Below are 22,172 nucleotides of genomic sequence, written 5' to 3'. Positions count from 1 at the left end.
TTTTATAAGGCTTTGTGAGGGGGCTTTAGTTCAGAGATGTGAGGAGAGAATATGACTGAACTGGGAGCTGCTGCATGACAATGATGTTAGTTGGAGAAATGGATAGTTTGCATTGTGTAGTCACTGGGACGCGCAATGCATAATGAAATAGGAAAGGCGAGAACAGGATAGAGAAATAAAAACATAGCAATCTCACAATTATAATTCAGTGAGTATTCCTGTTATTCTAAATATGGTAGTTCAATTTATTAGAAGAATTACTGAAAATCTAAGGATCGACTTTCACCATGAATTCCAAGATTAAATGGAACATATATTAGAGCTTTCCACTAAATTTTCATGTAGCTTTTCACATGAGGAAAGATAACATTATCTCCACGTACTTGAGAATATTTCTCCCAGCGGGAGGGCAAAGGCTCCTGTCTAAGTGTATGTATGTGTTTTGAGAGAGCTTGTGTATCATACAATTCATTCAGCATTCATTTCTGTTTCTCATGTGCATTTCTTGACTCAGATATTTTTAAAATTGAAGTTTACTACATGTTCCAGATCTGAGTTCAGATGTATGCAGCTAATGAGGCCTCTCAAAGGCATGGTAAAGATTGTGGTCTGGCCACTCTGATCTGGGTGGCTAGTGGTCTTTTCCCAATAGACCTTTGATTATGGCCCAGTTTGTAGGGAAAGCATAATGAGCTAATGCTACTAGGTCTATTCTCTCATTAGTTCTGACCTGTGCTTGACAGTATTTTGCCATTATCTACAAAAGAATTTAAGTTGTCTCTGTTAGTTAGCTGTTAACATACCACAGTTAAAGCTGCAGCTACAAACAGTAGAGGGGGCTGCTTAGAGGTTGATGTTGATCAGGGCTTTTTTTTCCCTTTTTTTTTGATTGATGTTCAGGTATGTAGAAAATCCAACCAGTTCACATCAAACAGTGAAAAAACAATTTAGAGCATCTTCCTCTTTCGTAATGGGGCATACTGTGTTTTTGAGTAACCAGATACGTGGGTTGGCTGTAAATACAAGAGGGATTCAAATGAAACATCCATCCATCCATTATCTATACACCTCTTAATCCTCTGCAGAGTCGTGGGGGCCTGGAGTCTATCCCCGCAGACTTAGGGTGAAGTCAGGGGACACCCTAGACGGGTCACCAGTCTATCACAGATATCTATATCACATATAGAAACAAACAATCACACTAACATTCACACCTACAGACAGTTTAGAAGTACCAATTAACCTCAGTACGTTTTTGGACTCAAATGGAACACTTTAGATATAACTGGATTGGTAATATGTGGACATGACTTTGTCAGCAGTCACTGTAGGCCACAAATAATCAACTGAATTGTCTGGTATTTTTTACGAGTTCAGAGTTCATTTATTTTAAAAACTTTATCACTGAAGGGCCAGTGTCATAGTATGAACAATGCAGAGTCACTTTTCCTCATTACATTGGTGTTGTAAAAGCAAGTTGCCTGTTGTCCAAAACCTCAAATCAATACCATAAAACAAAGTGTGGTGAATGTTTTAAAGGGTAATCCCACTACTGTACACACGTGGACAAAATTGTTGGTACCCCTCAGTTAAAGAAGGAAAAACCCACAATTCTCACTGAAATCACTTGAAACTCACAAAAGTAACAATAAATAAAAATTTATTGAAAATTAAATAATCAAAATCAGCCATCACTTTTGAATTGTTGATTAACATAATTATTTAAAAAAAACAAACTAATGAAATAGGGCTGGACAAAAATGATGGTACCCATAACTTAATATTTTGTTGCACAACCTTTTGAGGCAATCACTGCAATTAAACGATTTCTGTATTTGTCAATGAGCGTTCTGCAGCTGTCAACAGGTATTTTGGCCCACTCCTCATGAGCAAACAGCTCCAGTTGTCTCAGGTTTGATGGGTGTCTTCTCCAAATGGCATGTTTCAGCTCCTTCCACATATGTTCAATGGGATTCAGATCTGGGCTCATAGAAGGCCACTTTAGAATAGTCCAACACTTTTCTCTCAGCCATTCTTGGGTGTTTTTGGCTGTGTGTTTTGGATCGTTGTCCTGTTGGAAGACCCATGACCTGCGACTGAGACCAAGCTTTCTGACACTAGGCAGCACATTTCTCTCCAGAATGCCTTGATAGTCTTCAGATTTCATCGTACCTTGCACACTTTCAAGACACCCTGTGCCAGATGCAGCAAAGCAGCCCCAAAACATTACTGAGCCTCCTCCATGTTTCACCGTAGGGACAGTGTTCTTTTCTTCGTATGCTTGGTTTTTGAGTCTATGAACATAGAGTTGATGTGCCTTACCAAAAAGCTCCAGTTTGGTCTCATCTGTCCAAAGGACATTCTCCCAGAAGCTTTGTGGCTTGTCAACATGCATTTTTGCAAATTCCAGTCTGGCTTTTTTATGAGTTTTTTTCAGCAGTGGTGTCCTCCTTGGTCGTCTCCCATGAAGTCCACTTTGGCTCAAACAACGACGAATGGTGCGATCTGACACTGATGTACCTTGGCCTTGGAGTTCACCTTTAATTTCTTTGGAGGTTGCTCTGGGCTCTTTGGATACAATTCCAACGATCCGTCTCTTCAATTTGTCATCAATTTTCTTCTTGCGGCCACGTCCAGGGAGGTTGGCTACTGTCCCGTGGGTCTTGAACTTCTGAATAATATGAGCCACTGTTGTCACAGGAACTTCAAGCTGTTTAGAGATGGTCTTATAGCCTTTACCTTTAAGATGTTTGTCTATAATTTTTTTTCGGATGTCCTGGGACAATTCTCTCCTTCGCTTTCTGTTGTCCATGTTCAGTGTGGTACACACCTTTTCACCAAACAGCAGGGTGACTACTTGTCTCCCTTTAAATAGGCAGACTGACTGATTATGAGTTTGGAAACACCTGTGATGTCAATTAAATGACACACCTGAGTTAATCATGTCACTCTGGTCAAATAGTTTTCAATCTTTTATAGAGGTACCATCATTTTTGTCCAGGCCTGTTTCATTAGTTTGTTTTTTTAAATAATTATGTTAATCAAAAATTCAAAAGTAATGGCTGTTTTTGATTATTTAATTTTCAATAAATTTTTATTTGTTGTTACTTTTGTGAGTTTCAAGTGATTTCAGTGAGAATTGTGGGTTTTTCCTTCTTTAACTGAGGGGTACCAACAATTTTGTCCACGTGTGTAGGTGTCAGTTTATTAGTCACATTAAGTACCACTAGCAAATGAAAGCACTTCCTGTCTTCGGTGGCCCGGAAGAAACTTGGCCAATAGAGTCAATAGTCAAGTCTGATATAATTCCTCAGTTTAAATTTTAACTGCCCACTTCTGACATAACTCCTGGGTTAAAAAAAATAAAGATGGAGCAAAGGTTGGTGGTTTACCCATTCTACGCCCTAAGATCCATGTCTGGCCCTGCCCTGTTACAATTGAGTTTTTTTTTGTTGTTGTTTTGCTTTGTTTTTTAGAAATGCAGGAAAAATCATAGGACTACCTTTTTAGTCAGCGCAAATGTACTGTTTTACCATATTTCTCAGGATTTGGAAATAACAGCACATGAAGTCAAAAACTCCATAACTAGGCACTGTATACATGTGATTAATTTGAATTTACTGGCATGTGTTTCTTTGGTGTCATCATGTGCAACAGTAATTACTAAGTCCTGTTTGACGATGAAAGAAACTGCAGGGAGTTTTAATTAAAATTCCACAAGATCTTAAAAATCTACATTTCTTGATACTCTGATTCCAGGAATCAAAAGAAAACTGTCACGTTTCCTTCCCAGGGATTCCAACAGCATAGGTATGACTGGTTATCAAACATGTCTTCTCAATCACAGAAGGCTGCACAGTGTGGGGGCGTCCAACTCTGCAGTGGAACAAAAGTCCTGAGACAGACCTTGGATGTGTTGGACTTAATTAAACAGGTTTTACAGTCATTTGATTCCACACTGCTGGAACTTGAAAACATTTTCACTCAGACTTCAGACAAACTACAGACCGCAGATTTGTGAGTACTCAGGTCAATGGGACAAAGCTCAACATCAAAAATGGACAAGGTATCCTACAGGGATTGTGACTAGAGGAAATGGTTTAGTTTACTGAAATACAAGGCTGCTTTTTTTGGGGAAAAAACTCGCATATTCACTGTTAATGTTATTCTGTGTATGTTTTGCTCGTGATTTCATGATGGACAGCTGGACACATTCCAGCAAGAATCACTTCTTAAACACCCAGTCACTGTGTGAAATTTCCACAAACTCAGCACCAGATGTCACTAGATGCAACAGTCTTTACACAGAGGGAACATAGAGAAAATGAAATGCTTAAGAAGAATGAATTTATGTCAAAAATCAAGCTCTGTCTGGTAAGTTCTATCTTATAACAAGATTGAGAACCTGAAAGTTGGGATGATTACAGGGTCCTAGATTCTGTGAGCTTCTTGGAGAGTTTGTGTATACACACTAGTATATGTATGATAATAGAAGAATGTGTGTGCACACATCTTCCCTATGAGGAGATTACATGTCTCAGACAGAAAAGCCATTTTGAGACCCGTTCAGTACAAAAGCAAACATCAATAATGGTGGTATTAAGAATTTTAATCATGGTTTTATTTAACATAGCAATTGCCATTCACAAAAGCAAAAGAACAAATGATGAAATGCTTGATGATGAAAATTCTACATCCTTTATTAGCAATATAATTTGACACTGTCCCCTTCAGATTCAGACCTGCTATTCTACGGGGCTAGTATCACTGATTTTCAAAGCACATCTGTCAGATAAATGCTTAGCATATTCAACATCCTAGGATCAATATGTTGACCGGGAATAGCGTCTCTTGCACCCAACAATTAATTCACTGATGTCGACCTCTGGCTTGAGTTTTAGTGGAGCCAACATCATCCGCCTGCTGATGGGACAGAGAGGACATAAAGCAAATGACCTGTTTTAATATTCCTCATCAAAGACCACAATAAAAGATCAAATGGGGCAGCAGCAACCAGGATCTCCGACAATGACCTTAAAGTAAGGTGCTGAACGTTGTGTAGTTTGTAGGTTGTGACAAAGGTCAGCTTGCTATTGATCTGTTCACAGCAAGTCAACATTTACCTTCATGCTTTGATAAATGGTAATGTAGGCATTTTCAAGGGACTTTAATAGCCTTATACCTATATATACTGTGTGTATATCAGTGGTGAAGTATAGACAGCAGTATATTAAGTGTCAATGTTTGTTTTTATTAGTTAAAAATCAAGCTTAATAACAAGTGAAAATAAAAAAGCATGTCTTGTTATTTTCTTTCCTTTAAAACTCTTTTATATCCCTGAGCATCTCACTATGTCTTGACTGTCTCAACAACCATTCATCCTATTTATTGCAAACTTGACAGGTGTGTAGCAGGAGACTCAGGGAAGTGCATTGTCAAATTCCAAACCATTTTTGATGAGTTGTCCTCATATTTTAAGGCCAGAATGTAACCATGTATGTTTCTCATCATCAGAGCTTCTAACTGTCTTGTTATCATTTACAAAATCCATTCAGGATAAAATGCTTCAGTATATTATCAGTGATTTCGATAACAGTGGCATAATGAAATAAATCTGTTTTAATTTTTTATATTGACAGTGTCTGAGCTCGAAGTCGGACTCACCTGCTATTAAATACATCATAATAATGTCTGCCAGCCATATTCACTAATTTGTTTGTGCTCCATTTATAATTACAATATTTCCCGCACCACTTTGAGGCACAGCAGCTGAATACTAAGTGGTGACATTATCCTTCTACACGTTGATGTAAGCAGAAGTCATACTTGTTGCACTTGCTTTTAGCTCGACCATCGTCACATGAATGGTTTATTTATTTATTGCCGTTCTGTCACCTCTGTTTCATGACTGGTTTTGATATTTTATCTCTTTTTTTTGTCCCACTTTAAGCATATGAGCATAACATAGGCTGCTTTTCTCATTCATATATGCGAAAACACAGTTTACCACCATCACAGCGTGGGGAGAAAAGAGAAAAGAGAGCACACATCTCTCCTCCTATAGAACCAGCCATTGTTAGACAACAGACTGCAACTTTAAACTGTCTTTTTGAGTCATCCTCATAGCTCATCACCTGCCTACAGGTTTTCCAGTACATCACAGTGCTGTGAATAGCAAGTTTGTGCTTTAAAATCATTTTGATAGCACACAATCTAATGCACAACATTCTGTTAGACTTTGCAATTACTCATTGTAAAGTATCTCTGCTTATTGTGATGGCAAATGTTAATTCAGTGGCGTTGAACACATTCTGAAAGCTCAATTACATCCTGAAATCCTATTTTTGCAGCCAGCTTGTTAATGACAGAGTTGGGGTACTGGAATATTTTAGCACACGAAGTTCTACTGAAGTTGGATCAGGTTTTGTTAATTGACATATGTATGTATTTCTGTCTTTGACTGCAAATGGAGCAATATTAGAAACAAAATCTAATGATAGTTGTGGGTTGCTGATCTAGTATTGGCTATTGCTTAACAACATTTAATGATATAAATAAAATCGAGAATCCAAGTTTTTCAGGAGGATCTTACTGTGGATAAAGCAAGTTTACCTCATGTGCGAGGTATCATTTGATTTTCTGCTACAAGGTATTATGCTGTGTAGTCGGAAATAATAAGATCTAAGAAAGCCACACTGAGTATAAAATTCAGCTATTAACAGGCAGATACAACTTTATCTTCAGGCTTTTGTAGAGATGTTTGTTATTTACATTTTAACATTTGCATGTGGCAAACTATTCGGACTTAGCTTGTTGCTAAGTTGTTAATGTGCTGATAAAGACTTGCTTGCTGTATATTTTTTATGGTTTTGTCCTGAGAGGGAAGTAGTTCAAAATGCTGTAAATTGAGGGTAGTATGAATTTAGCCTCACAGAGTGAATTAAACTCACACTATTAATTATACTCAAAACTGGCAACACCAGACAGCCCTGAGGATGGACAAAAAAGATAGCAGATGAATTTAATGCACGTTATCCAAGAACGATTCCACTTGGCTTTTCTGTGGTGGTGAAAGTGTTTAAAAACTTTAAAGAAATGGGCAGTGTCATGGACAAACCCCATTCTGGGTGACCAAATGTATGAGCAGAAGCTAAAGAATTGTTCATTACTAAAATTCATGCTCACCCCAAAAAATCACTTCCCTCACCCTAAACCTATCTTTTGATATGTCCATCGTTCATGTCCACTGAGAAGTATCAGTTCAATTCTTTCTTCTTTTGACAAAGCCATTTTTAATCTGTGGAGGCAAAAACTATATAGTTAATGAGATTTCCTATGTGTCCAGACTTTAGGGACTGTCCAACAAGCAAGAATATTTAGCTAAAACATTACTAGAAGTATGGAACAGAGAAATGTGACAAAGGTCGCTATAAGGCCACTAAAGTGATGCACCTCACTCTGTTTCCATTGCCTTGCAGCCTTGTGCTCCTGAAGATTGGGGGCTGCAGTTTGACCTTACTGTGTCCCCAAATCTTATTAATATTCACATATGACAACAAAACCAGTGAAAAACAAAAAGGGTAACAAAATCATGAGCAAATAAGTGACTTACTTAGCAAAATATAGATAAAAAGAAACATAAACAGCAAGTCTATGTGATCATCTGGACACTCATGTAATTTGTCTTTGTAGGCTCTAATTAACAGTGTCACTGGTTTGCACTTGTATATAGCCATACTGAAAAGGATTTCCTCCCCGACCACACTACAGAGTAAGAGGTTCCAGTTGTGAAAATCACTCACCATCTTTAGTCATCAGTGATCTGGGGATTAACCTCTGCTGGTTATCTGAGGCCAGCGATGACAAAAATAGAGAGAACTAGGCAGATTAGATGAGGGTGTTATATATTTGTACTCTCCGATAAGGTGAAGGAAATGATGGATGGACTAATACCTGTCTATGTTTTCCTCCTCCTCTGGTTTGGGCTTTATTGAGGTCTTTAGATTCACTTATCTGCAGACCCCTCGTTAATCTCTCCCTACTCCTTTTATGACAAGTGCCACCTCAGAGAAATGTTCTTTTCCCTAAACATGGGAATTCATGCTACTGCTGTCTCTTTCTTCCATGATGCAGAAAAAGTATAATGGAAATGCTGTGCTCAGTTTCGTCGGCTGCAAAGTTATTTTATTGCATTTAGGGGAGCAGTAATTGATCCAAATTATAAAGTAACCCACTTGATTACTTTTGTTACATAGGAATGTTTTGCAAGTGGGAAACTGAGTATTTTTGGGAGCCTTTTGAAAAATCCACTCTTTTGTTCCGACCATATGACTGATAATCATTGTTTTCATTTTTAGTCTTCTTATCTAATTCTGCACATTGGACCGCAACCAAATAAGCAGCCATACCTTTGCATAGGTTTGAACATCTGTGTTTGATGATTGTCAATATTGTGCCAGTTGTCCTTGTTTTCTGCTGCCAGCGCAAACACACAAGGGGTAGAAACTGAGGTGGCAAGTCAGTTCCGTTTGATTTGAGTTTATCCTTTTGACCAGGCAGTATTTAAACAAATTTTGTAATCTCACTGGCTGGCATCTGTAAAGGTTGGCCCAGTACAATTACTGGTGCTTACATTCCAGCTGTACCTCAGCTAGAACTAGCCACATATTTTGAGGCGCCATTGTTTGCTCTGTTTACAAAATTGTTTTGTTTGAGTTGAGAGACACACTTTCTGGAAGGATTTTGCTGCATATCCATTTTAATTTTATAGGCACATAGAAGTTGTTTTTTTTTACCTGTCTTAATGCAAAGACAGCTTCTTCACTGTTTCAACAAACAACTCTGCTAACACCCACATATTCCTTTGTCATGGTCATCCTATTCATTCAGATGGGAGCCCCACGGAGGACGCTTATCTACCTCCACTCCTACTGCCTCGAGGGAAAGCAGCTCCTCTTTTCCCCATTTGAGGCTGGATGGTGTTATTATCCAGGATCAAGTCCAGATCCCCCGCCACCACCACCAGGCATGACTCGATTGAGTATTGACAGCATGGACTGCTGTCTCTCCTTGCTGATAATAAACCAACTGTTAGATGCTACCTAGTGACAGATCCATTCACTAACTAAATATGTCCCAGCAAGCAACACACATCCAGTTCTTAGTACAAGACAATTTCCATTTTTGCTGAATTTCCCTGTAAAAAAATCCCAAGTGTTGTCATTCCTCGGCTTTAACAATGACTAATATGGGCAGAAATAATGATGATTAAAAAATATTAAGAATTCATACAATTGTGTATTGAGACTCTAAGCCTTCCACTTCAGCTTTACCTTTACCTCAGCAGTAACATTTATTAAAGAATCCATGTCAAGAAGTTGCAGAAAAGTTTGCCAGACAGTTGGCAAGTGTGACACTTTGCAAGGAGAAGACAGGAACACCGGGATGTCACCTGGCCTGCTTACTTCACATGTCCGGGCTTCTCTGCCTCAGATGGGGAGTTGTTTCAAGGGACGCCCCAGGGCTACGGAGCCTCAAAGAACTCCAAGAAATACCCTTGACTGTTTCAAGAGCACTTCTTCATAGTGCAGAGATATTCAAGCAAAGAACAATTACTTCCTGAGCTGACTGTGCAGCGTCCACAATAATATCAAATATTTATGCATAAATTTTACAGCTGCCCTTTGACAAGTGACAAGTCTTATGAGGTAAAAATTTAGAAATATATTATGGATCCTTTAGGGAAAAAAAATGACTGAAATGCTCCATTTTTAGTACTATTTTTAAAAAATAAAATTTCCCCATGTCATAAGAAAGTAGCCATTGTTTTTTGTGATCATACAAATCAAAATGATTATGGTAGGCAGTCATAAAAATCGAGGAGACGAAAAGTTGCTGTTAGCAATGTGTTTTAAATTAACAATGTATCAAATTATATTTTGTGAGGTTAAAGAACTTTGTCATAGTAATGAACCCACAGAGAATTACGAACTGACTGTGGAGTTCTGCTTAGAATTTAGCTTAGCATCGTCTTTGTTTTAATTTGGAGGGCCGATGTTTACTGTTTCCATGCACTGCATCCACAAGTCTCTTTTCCAGCAACAGCAAGTGTAAAATGTGCATTAAAGCAACACAGTTAAATTACACACAAAATTATATCTGCTATTTACATTCTATAATTGTTTCTAATTATTACACCGCCAAGGAACGCAGCAGAGTAATGTGATGATCTGCGTTGGTTTGTCTGTTTGTAACATTATTTAAAAACAAATTAATGAATTTGGATGAAATTTTCAGGGAAAGTCAGAAATGACACAAGGATCAAGTGCTTAGATTTTAGCAGTGATGCCGCTTATAGTTTGTTAAAGATTTTTGTATCATTGCGAGAGAACGTCAGTCTGTCAGTGTATCTATGACTAAAAGTGAGTGCTATGTCAGCTGCCTGCTGAAGATCACGATTGCGATCCTACTACAAATCCACCACTGTCAACCACAAATTTTTTAAAGATTGTGTGTGTGTGTGTGCGTGCGTGCGTGCGTCCGTGCGTGCGTATGGCATCAGAATTGTGTCAAAAAGCGTGCGCAGCTATCAACTGAACGTGTCACACGCGCGCGTACTTTGACGCCTGTGCGCCTGACGCGTAATGCAGTTTCCCCATTGACTTATAATGGCCTCCCGTTCACGCGTGCGTTCACATGTGATCATTGCTGCGCACCGGCAATCACACTACGTGGAGCGGTCACACGTAAAATTCATGCGTTTTTTTTTACAAACGCACGCATTAACGCTCACATGAAGATAATAGAACATTTCGGTCACGCGCTCACACGTACGCGGAAATGACGTGTGCGAACTCTGTCACGCGTAACAAGAAGCTGCGTGCATATGAAGCAGCGTGTACACGCCTGTCTGTCACTGTTTGACAAATACTTTTACGCGCTCACACGCGTGCGGTTACAATTTCTGATTGTACACAATAGTTGTTGATCTGCACCGTGCGCAGCATAACGCGTAAGATGAGCGCGTCCTGTAGTTGTTCGGTTCCAGCTGATGGCGCTATTGTTCCAAAACACGGGGAAAAACTTACCCAGTTCTTATTATTATTTAAATTAGGTTCTCAGGCTTCACAGCCCCGAGCCACTAGGCTGCAGTTCTTCTGACGTTTATTATTATTCCATAATTCATTTAGCTTAGCTACTTAGCCTCAAATACATTTGCATCCATTACATAGTGGTTAAACTTCTTTTCCTTTCGGCTTTTCCCTTCAGGGGTCGCCACAGCGAATCAATTGCCTCCATCTAACCCTGTCTGCTGCATCCTCTTCTCTCACACCAACTACCTTCATGTCCTCTTTAACCACATCCATAAACCTCCTCTTTGGTCTTCCTCTAGGCCTCCTGCCTGGCAGTGGGAAACTCAGCATCCTTCTACCAGTATATTCACTCTCTCTCCTCTGGACATGTCCGAACCATCTCAGTCTGGCCTCTCTGACTTTATCTCCAAAGCCTCTAACATGTGCTGTCCCTCTGATGTACTCTTTCCTGATCCTATCCATCCTGCTCACTCCCAAAGAGAACCTCAGCATCTTCAGTTCTGCTACCTCCAGTTCTGCCTCCTGTCTTTTCCTCAGCGACACTGTCTACAGACCAAACAACATGGCTGGTCTCACCACAGTTTTGTAGACCTTTCCTTTCATTTTAGCTGAAACTCTTCTATCACACCTGACACTTTTCTCCAGCCGTTCCAGCCTGCACGTACACGCTTCTTCACCTCTTTTCCACACTCTCCATTGCTCTGGACTGTTGACCCGAAGTACTTAAAATCCTCCACCTTCTTGATCTCGTCTCCCTGTAACCTCACTCTTCCACTTGGGTCCCTCTCATTCACACAAAGATACTCCGTCTTGCTGCGGCTAACCTACATAGCGGTTAAACAAACGCAATAAATTGATGATAGTATCTATATTTACCTTTATAGATGATCTTAATTATGAGACAGAGGTCAGCTGTTGTCTGGGAACATCCGTGATCATGCTACTGGTGGGACACAACTGTACCGAATTTCAGCTGAAGGCCGCTGTTCTGTGCAAACTGTCATGAGACATTTTTATTGTGATATACCCTTCACTGCTGTTAGCTTTTGTTTTAATAAATTGTTTGAGATGAGGAAATCACTATTGCATGTTTCTACTTAAATGCCCTACTTTCATGATTAAATATCACCATAGCATTCATTTTTACAATTTCCATAAATGTCACCTGAAAGTTGAGTAACTTTTTGTGAGTAGTGTATGTAGACATGTAATGTAAGCACACTTCAATAATATATCTGCTGCAGTAGTGCAGTTTATCTAGCTTGGTGTGACATATGTTGTAAGAAACAACATACTGGTATGTTGCTGATATGTTTCAGATTGAAATCTGCTTGAAAAGCACAACTGATTATCTGTCAAAATGTGTGTACGTAGAAGTGTGCACTTAACACTGAATAAAATCTCTGTAGATTATAGACAAAACACGCATCTTTCATCACAAATATATTTGTATTCACCCAAAGTGCAAGAGTAAAATACCAGTGTACTTAAATAGCTAAGAAGGAAAAGAATTTATAAAAAATATGATTACTTTTTCTAAAAAAGGCAGGAATAGTGGACAATGCAGTTTATTTCTGTGACAGTCGCTCCAGCACCGACACCATGCGTCCCATCAGTCCAGCAAAGGTGTTTGAATTTTCATCCGTCCTCTGGATGTTCTGGAGCAGGGCAGTGGTCAGGTCTCGGTGTCTTCAGATCTGTTCCAAGAACCGTTCCTCTGACGTCTCCAGATACTGCAGCAGATCCACAGTAGCATCCTGGTTCCTTTATCCTGCATAAAAGCACCCAAGCAGCATTAGTTGTCAGTAATTATTTTCTATATTCATGAACACAGTTAACTTGTTACCTCCGCCAGGAGGTTATGTAATCATCGGAGTTTGTTTGTCTGTTTGTCTGTTAACAGCATAACTCAAAAAGTTATGGACGGATTTTGGCGGCCATCTCTCAATTGTACAAAGTCCTTCAAAAAAATCCTGGATCCAGACGGTGATCCAGGTCACCTCCAAAATCTAATCGATTGTTACTTTTGGTCTTCCGGACATTCTGTAAAAACAGGGTTTATACACCAATCTTGAAGTTAAATTTACTACCATTTAATACCTTTTTTACTACCTTCAGATTTTTTTTACAACCATCAAGACACCGAGTTGCAAGTATTAATCAGAAACCTTTTTTGATATGCACGCAGATTTTGACATACAACACTTACATCATACTTACCACTATCCAAGGAGACCTAGTTATTTAGCTACAGGGTATTAGTTACAGTAACTGGTGCAATGTGAGGTGGGGTGCCTTGCTTCAGAGGCGCTTAAGCAATGGAATGGTATTGAATTTAAACTTACGTACAACCTTTTCAAGACTGACTCCCAACCATTAGGCAACAGCTACTCATACTATAAAAGAAGAGATTTAGACAAAATATTGCACATTTATTTCCTGTCCCCATGGAAGACTCCACTAGCCCATTAAGAACATGTTTAACAACCACACAAACCAGTAAAAACAAATTGAGACAAGGATTGAACAACCAACTAGGTTTAAATGACCAACAAATCTGCACGCAAATTTTCACAAAACACTTAATCAAAAAGAGAGCAGGATGACAAAATAAAAAAATCTTGTGCCAAGTGCCTTAACCTTTCATAAAATAGGGAGAGACAAAATCAAAATCTTACGGCAAGTGCGTCAGCTGCACAGCCTTGTCCTCGTTAGTTTTGTCCATTTGCACCAATTCCTCCTTCTTCTCTTTGTATCTTCTCCTCAGAGAATTTGATTTTGTGATTAGTTCAGCCATTGCAATTTTGTCCAATCACCGCAACTTTCCCGCAATTTTGGCCCACCTCCCATGAGTTCCACCAATCATAGTAGCTCCCTGCGCAAACGTAATGCACGTATGTCACCGAATTCACTTCCTGTTTATGGTATGAAGATGCAGACATCTGCGATACTAATGTCTCTCATTTACCAATAAAAATTACTGCTGAAGACTGTGATAAACAATTAATTCACTGATGTTCTTCACCAAAGCGGAGCTAAACTGTTTTACAACCGTGCAATACTGTGGTGGAATACAAAAAAAGAAAAAAAAAATCATCGATTGATACATACTCACGAAACACATTAGAACGGCTGGAATGAGCGGACAACAGACCAGACAAATCACCATGATGGAAACTGTTGCATCCAGATCCATTAGAGCACTGAAAGAATGAGGTAAATTAGATTAATTATTCCACCAAAGAGTGGAGAGAAATGTCCATGTCATCCGGAGGGTCGACCACCGCCTGAGCGGGACGCTACCACAGGCAACGCGCTCCGTGGTCGGACAACTGGGGCAGACGGGGCGTCTCGGTCTCGCCACTGAGAGCCACGGCGGAGTTATGTGACGATCAGCGTGTGTGAATCATTTCCTTGTTACCCACATCATTCAAAACGGACTCGGGGATTTGAATGAAGTTTTCAGGGTCGGTCAGAAATGACACAAGGACCAAGTGATTAGACTTGGGCAGTGATACGGCTTAAAGTTTGGATCCACGTATAGGTTGTGGGAGAGCAATCTGCGGACAGATGAGCGCTAATCCGCGATCCCGCAGGCCGCGGTCGCGCTCGGAAGTCGAAGTGGCATCATCCAGGGAGATGTCAAGTTAACATTGCAGCAGCTAAGTCAGCTATGTACTCAGTGCGCACGCGGAGGATTTCAGCTCTCTAACAACCAATGAATGCATTGCTATGACGTCGACGTGAGCGACTGACGAACGTTCCGGTATAAAATTTTGCAAGCAAGATATGTTTTATTTTATTTATGTTTATTTTTTGATCAAAATGAAACAGCTCATTGTCGAAAAGAAAAAAATAATACCTCGTTTTTAAAAAATAATACCGTTTGCCCAAATTTAAAACCTTTTAAGGCCATTAAATTTTGCGTTTTTGATTTATCACTTTTTAATACTTTTTAAAACCCTGCGGAAACCCTGAAAAATTTGGTGAAAATCTGTCCATAACTTTTTGAGTTATGCTGTTAACAAACAGACCGACAGACAGACAGATGGCCTGGTGGAAGTCTGCGCTCTCTGCATGCTTTTCTAGTTATTTCTGTTGTAGAAGTGTGTATGTGTGTGTGCGTGGCTGTGTGACTGTCTGCGTGTGTATGTGTGTGTGTTGATAGGGAGTATGATGGGAGTTGAGTTGGGAGGGATGTGGGGCATTGTCTTTTTATTGTTTGTTTTTAACTTGTTAAGCACTTAGTGCTACTTTATGTAAGAAAAGTGATATAGAAATAAACTTTGATTGATTGATTGATTGATTAAAATAAATGTACGTTGTGATTTTAGGATGGGCCAAAAGATAACATATTGATCATGTTGATGTCTGCATAGTCTAAACAAATCTTACTTGATTTTTTTTAATTGTAAATGTATGGTGTTTATTAATTAAATCAAAATCTTACTTGATTTGGTCTGTAGCGAGGAGGACAGCATGAAGGAGCTGCAGGACGGAACCAGTAAGCTGCAGAGTAGTGATCCTGGTAACTGGACCTCATCATCCTAGGCCGACAACTAAATAAAATTAACAAGAAATGTTGTTGATAGCATCTGTAATTTAAAATCATTTTCTCCATTAATTATTAATTTGTCCGTATGATGTTAGAAAATGTAACAAAAAATGCCTGTAATCATTTCCAGCAGTGCTAAATGCCTTGATATATTTGAGCAACAACTAAAAACCATCAAAGAAATCTGTGTATAAGTAATGAATGCATTGAATTTCCACATCTGCAAAGCTGGAAAATCACAGAACAATCAGCATTTTACCTTGAAATTATAAAAATAGCTGCACATTACCAGTATTCCTCACTTCATTGTGTTAATTTGATCTTTTGAATAAGTTTTAGACTCGTATTAATAATGTTAAACAGTTTATTGGTTCTTCAAGGGAAATTTCAATGATTATCATATAGTTCAGCAATATGATTAATGGGCCATTGTGTAACAACGTGGGAGGTTCTGAATACAGGTCTGGTAATGAAATATTGCTGCTGTTTCTCAGGTTTTATAAGACGGTTTTCATAGCTTGCTAGCTTAGCAGTGGCTAACTGGTTAGCAAATAGTCGACCTCTGATCCTGTGTCCGGACCACGTTAGCTGGCGTAGCGTTCATAATATTGATGTGGATCTGTTGTAGCTGACGTATTCATAGTCGGCTAACAGCAGGGTGTTTAAGAAATAAAACTTACCTATCAGGATCGGTACTGCGGCCTGCATCAACTCCTGCTCAGCTGTTGCGTTCAGGGACCCGGTTGGAATCACGGAATGCAGCCGGAAAAAATTGGGGCTCTTTTTGGCCAAAAACTGCTGCATCCTGGCTGCCTTTTCTGGTTCTTGTAGTCATTTCTGAACTTTTTAGTTGTTGAGGAGTTAGTCAGGCTCCGTTCGTACAGCTGTAGCCATCTCCCTCTGGATTGTTTCGAACACTGGTGTGGTCCAAGAGGCTCCCTCTAACTTCCACTGAATTTCATATGAAGACCACAGTTCCAGGAAGCTTTGGGTCTCCTCCTCAGACCGTTGCTGCTTGGATTTTGCTTCTATATTTACCGGTTTTTAAAACACAAACACTGAACATTACTGCTGCTCGCTCGGCTGTTTAAAAACGGTGCTTCTGTGTTTCCCCTGTTGACGGTCGGACTGTAACCCCAGCCCCTGACATACTGGGCTCTCACCTTGGGCCACCTCTGGCCCAGCAACGAGTTGGGGCCGGTGCGAGTCCCAGTTTTTGGAGCCCGGAGGCGGCCCTCCGCCTGTCGAAAGACAAAAAACCGGAGTCGAATCGGCCACCGACTCCAACCTCAAACCGGAACTGCCTCGGTCGAAAAGGGGAGACTCTTCTTCATCTTCTTCTTTTCCGCCAGTATGGCTCACTGCTGCCTCCCCTGGCTGACTAAAATGAAAAGGCAAACTATACGACACGCTCCTGTGAGGCGGACTGGTACGCACGGTGCAGAAATGTTCTATTGTGTATGGCGACCGCACGCGTGTTTGAATGCGTAATAGTATTTGTCAAACAGTGACAGACAGGCGTGTACGCGCTGCTTCATACGCACGCAGCTTCTTGTTACGCGTGAAATACAATCTGCACACAACAACGCACGCACGCACGCGTAAGAAAATAATCATGCGTGTACAGACACGTTGCTGCGAGTTGCTTTGATTGTTTTGACATGATTCTGACGCCATAGCGTGCGTCCGTGCGTGTGCGTGCGTGCGTGCGTGTGTGTGTGTTTAATTGAAGCTTCAATTTTCTTTGTTCACCTTTTGACCCACTAGGGGAAGGGGTATGAACACAGAGGTCATCCTCTTTGTTAGACAAATGACCTAAACGCATTCCCCCTGTTAACCTGCCTTCTACAGAGGGTGCAGAGGCAGAGGGGTTGTTTAGTTCAATAGTCCAGTCCATCTGACTCATTGATCCTTTATCTGACTGAGGTTTGTGCAAGTTAGAATCTATGGCCGTGACCGTGGCTCTGGAAACCTAACAGTGCTGTGTATTGATAAATCCATGTCACTGTCGTTGATGCCGAAGTAACAGATGGATTTGTGATTGTGTCATAGTACCTTTCTTGGATGTAAAATATTTTCAAAATTATACTGCTATAAATACTTATATGTTCCCAATATACAATTTGCAAATTAGTCATCCATCTATCCATCCCTTACACCACTTGGAGGTTCACATGTGTGTGTATGTGTGTTGGTTTGTGGTGTTTGAATGCTCCATGTGGCTAAACCGTCTGTTAAAAAATAACAGATCACCTACAGGATCCACTTGCTTTTGTGTGCTACTTTCCTCTCTTAGCTGGAAGCCCTGCTGAGGAGAAGAGACAAATATATAGTCACAGAAGCTAAAATGTAACGATAGAAATTATTCAAAAGACTGAAAATCGGGGGGCGCTGTGGAGCAGAGAAGATGCAGGTAGTGTTTCGTGGCGGCTCCTCGGAAATGTGACTTTATAGTATACTTCTTTACAACTTACTGGAAGAATTTTCTATCTTGGGGCTTTGTAATAGTCTATGCCTGAATATATTCGCTTGTATTGCTTGGGTGCATACATCAAGATGTCTGGTAGAGGCAAAACCGACATGGGGAAAACAGGTCGCAACAAACCACATGCCTCACCTGAGCCACTGACACCACCGGATAGTAACATGGAGCTGCTAGCAAACATCAGAAGCATGATGGAGGAGATGCATTCCGATATTATCAGTAAATTCGAATCAGTAATTTCGGAGACTGTCAAGAGGGAGGTGTCAGCTGCCTTGGAGCCCGTGAAAAACAAACTGTCTGCACAGGGTGATACTGTGGCGGACCTAGAACGCTCAGCAAATGACCACACTACTCAGTTGGCAGAGCTTTAGGCTAAAGCTACATTGCTAACTACCCAAATGGATATCCTATCGAAAAAATGTGAAGACCTGGAGGGGCGCTCCAGATGGAATAACGTGAGATTGCTGGGCCTGCCGGAGGGATCCGAAGGTCCGCGCCCCACAGAGTTCATGACTGGGTTCCTACGTGATTTACTCAAGCTGGACCATGAGCCTGCGTTGGATCAAGCTCATCGCTCCCTGCATGCTAGATCGAAAGATGGGGAACCTCTGCGGCCGTTCGTGATCCGAGTGAACCTTTTCCAGGTTCGAGGTGTCTCCTCTTCATCACAACGGCAATAGGATTTCCATCTTTCCGGACTTTACACCAACGGTGGCAAAGAAGAGGGCCGCCTTTATACCTGTGAAGATGGAGCTTCATTCCTGCCCCAATGTGAAGTTCGGTTTAATCTTCCCGGCGACGCTCCGGATTACCCTGCTGGATGGTCAAACACACCGTTTTGATGACCCGAAACTGGCATCAGACTTTATTAAAAACAATATAAAAAAAAGTAGTCACTCCAGATGACATCTAGCGGGTCTGCTAGCGGGCTAATTACCCCTGCTCTGTGTCCCGGACTGTGAGACCTGCTCTGTCTTTACAGGGACACTGCATTCAGGTAAAGTCATAATATAATCTTCCCTGCAGGTTCAACTTTGCCACCTCTAAATCTGTCTGTTCTTTAGTTTTACTCAGATGAGCCTGTGGGTTATTTTTAAATTAGTGAGGCCTAAGGATATTTATTGTAATGTATCTTATGGGTCTGCTTGGCCCATTCTGCATGCCCTAACTGTTATTACTTAATTTCGAGTAGCCAATGCCACGTTATTGGCATTGTTCCACTTATTTTCTTTGCCTCTCTAACATTTATACTTTATTCAGATATCCAGTTCTATATCCTGATGTGTTATTTATTAAGATAGAGTAAATTGTTGCTGACTTGCCTGAGATCTGCTCTCGTCTATATAGCTGTGCGGCACAAACTCTACACTCTACCCAGTTCTAATATTTTTGGGTCCTGTGTCACTTCAGTAAGTTCTTCCAACGTTCTTTTGCCATTTGACGCATTAACAGTTGCCATTGTTAGTTCATGGCTACTATAAGGCAGTTGTGGGGTTTTTTCTGTACTATGGGGATAGGTCAAGCGCGTTCCGTTTGGGGGAATGCTTCTGCTGACGAGGGAGGGTGGAGGTTGTGGTTTTTCTTCTTTATGTGTCTTTTTTGTATGTGGTTGCCTTTTTCACATCAGTCTAAGTTCTGTGTTGAATATTGTTGCAGACCATCACCCCCATTCTTATATACATGCACTTTTTCCTCTTATGATCCATTCTAGTCCATCATCTTCATTGTCAAGGGAGGATATTAAACTTGTTAGTTTTAATTGTAAAGGCCTTAATAATCCCATTAAACGAAGTAAGGTGATGCACCATCTCCACCTCTTAGGGGCACAAATAATTTATTTACAAGAAACCCACCTTAAAGCGCCGGATCATTTAAAATTGAAATGTAGATGGGTGGGACAAGTATTCTATTCCTCATTCCAGATTAAGTCTAGAGGTACAGCTATTTTAGTACATAAATCTCTTCCATTTGTGCACTCTTAAGACCATCTCGGCTCCAAATGGTAGATTTATTATAGTCACTGGTCGCATCTATAATACACGCCTGGTTTTGGCCAACATTTATGCCCCAAATTGGGATGATGATGCCTTTTTTAGACACGTCTTCACAACATTACCTGATTTGTCTTCCCATTATCTACTATTGGGAGGGGATTTCAACTGTTGGCTTGACCCACACCTTGACCGGTCATCCTCTACCACCCCTCGCCCCTCTAAGTCCGCTGAGGTAATAAAACTGTTTATGCAGGACTTTGCCGTTTCCGATGTTTGGCGTTCCCTTAATCCTTTAAAAAGAGAATATTCCTTTTTTCTAGTGTACATCACACATATACTCATATTGACTATTTTCTGGTTGATAATAGATTGCTTCCATCTGTGACTAACTGTAAATATGACTCCATCGTTTTATCTGACCATGGCCCTGTTTCTTTGAGCATCAATCTCAAAAATTTAAACATCGCTCGACCCCGATGGCGCCTGAACACACGTTTGCTTTCAGGTGAGAATTTTGTTAGCTTTGTTTCTCAACAAATCCATAACTTTGTAACACTAAACAGAGATCCTGAGGTATCAGCCTCTCTCTTATGGGAAACACTAAAAGCTTATATTCGAGGAGAGATCATATCATACACAGGCTTTGAGAACAAACTGAGGACAGAAAAACTTAGAACATTGATGAAACAAATTTCTCATCTTGACAACATATATGCTACTTTTCAGTGCCCCCAGGTGTATAAGGAGCGAATATTATGTCAGACAGAATTTGATATACTCATGACACATCGTTCAAGTGAGCTTCTGCTTCAAACCAGATCTCAAACATTTGAACATGGTGACAGAGCTGGCAAGGAAATTGGAAGAACCAATCACTATTCAGGAGCTGAACTCGGCAATTGCAGCACTGCAAAGTGGGAAGAGCCCTGGTCCTGACAGGTACCCACCTGAATTCTACAAGAAATTCCAACATGAATTAGCTCCTCTTTTCCCTCTTACTTCCCCAGACACTCACACAAGCTTCCATTTCGGTCCTTTTGAAAAAAGGTAAAGACCCCCATGCCTGTACCTCCTATCGTCCAATAAGCTTGCTTAACGTAGATTTCAAAATACTGTCTAAAATATTAGCCTCACGACTAGAATCTGTCTTACCTTTTATTATATCACCAGACCAAACCGGCTTCATTCAAAATAGACATTCTTTCTTTAACCTTAGACGTGTATTTGACACAATATACAATCCGTCGACCTCTCTCACCCATGAAGCATTGATATCTCTGGATGCAGAGAAAGGTTTTGATAGAGTGGAATGGGCTTATCTCTTCCATACTCTAGGAAGGTTTGGTTTTAAACATAATTTTATTCGTTGGGTCAAGTTGCTTTACTCATCACCCCAGGCCTCAGTCAATACCAACAATGTTCATTCTGATTACTTTCGTCTACATCACTCCATTAGACAAGGCTGTCCCCTAAGTCCTTTATTATTTGCAATTGCAATTGAGCCCTTATCAATAGCATTACGCTCTAACCCTCGCATTACTGGTATTTATAGGTATAATGTTGAATTGAAGGTCTCACTTTATGCAGATGATTTACTCTTGTATGTCTCTAATCTCCCAATCTCGATTCCAGCTGCTCTTGATACCCTCAAGTCCTTTGGCCTAATATCAGGTTATAAACTAAATCTGAACAAAAGTGTAATTTTTCCTGTTAACACAGCTGCAATAAATTACCCTTTACACAATTTCCCTTTCAAAGCTGCTAATAACTTTACACATTTTGATGTCCAGGTCACCCACAGTTACTCAGATTTCTTTAAGGCCAATTTTCTTTCACTCCTCACCCGTACTCAAGAGGACTGTGAAAGATGGTCTATTCTCAACTTATCTCTCACTGCGCGAATTAATGTAATTAAAATGAATATCCTTCCGCGTTTTTCCTACCTTTTCAATGTTTGCCAATCTTTCTTCCTCAAAGTTTTTTTTTAGGAAACTGGACAGCATGATCTTAAATTTTATTTGGAATAGGAAGACTCCCAGGCTCCG

The 22,172-nt window shown here is 40.3% G+C and overlaps 1 long non-coding RNA gene across 1 annotated transcript; it reads right to left on the bottom strand.

The window, feature by feature from the left end:
• Positions 1 to 12,523: 12,523 nt before the first annotated feature.
• LOC127535513 (uncharacterized) lies at positions 12,524 to 16,752 on the bottom strand. Its single transcript, XR_007944345.1, has 3 exons — positions 16,329 to 16,752; positions 15,544 to 15,652; positions 12,524 to 12,864 (listed from the first exon to the last, which is right to left on the bottom strand). It is a non-coding gene; the product is annotated as an uncharacterized LOC127535513 (long non-coding RNA).
• Positions 16,753 to 22,172: the final 5,420 nt, after the last annotated feature.

The sequence above is a fragment of the Acanthochromis polyacanthus genome, chromosome 9 (genome assembly GCF_021347895.1).
Source record: "Acanthochromis polyacanthus isolate Apoly-LR-REF ecotype Palm Island chromosome 9, KAUST_Apoly_ChrSc, whole genome shotgun sequence".
Taxonomy (NCBI): Eukaryota; Metazoa; Chordata; class Actinopteri; family Pomacentridae; genus Acanthochromis; species Acanthochromis polyacanthus.
This window is presented reverse-complemented; position numbering and strand designations above follow the sequence as displayed.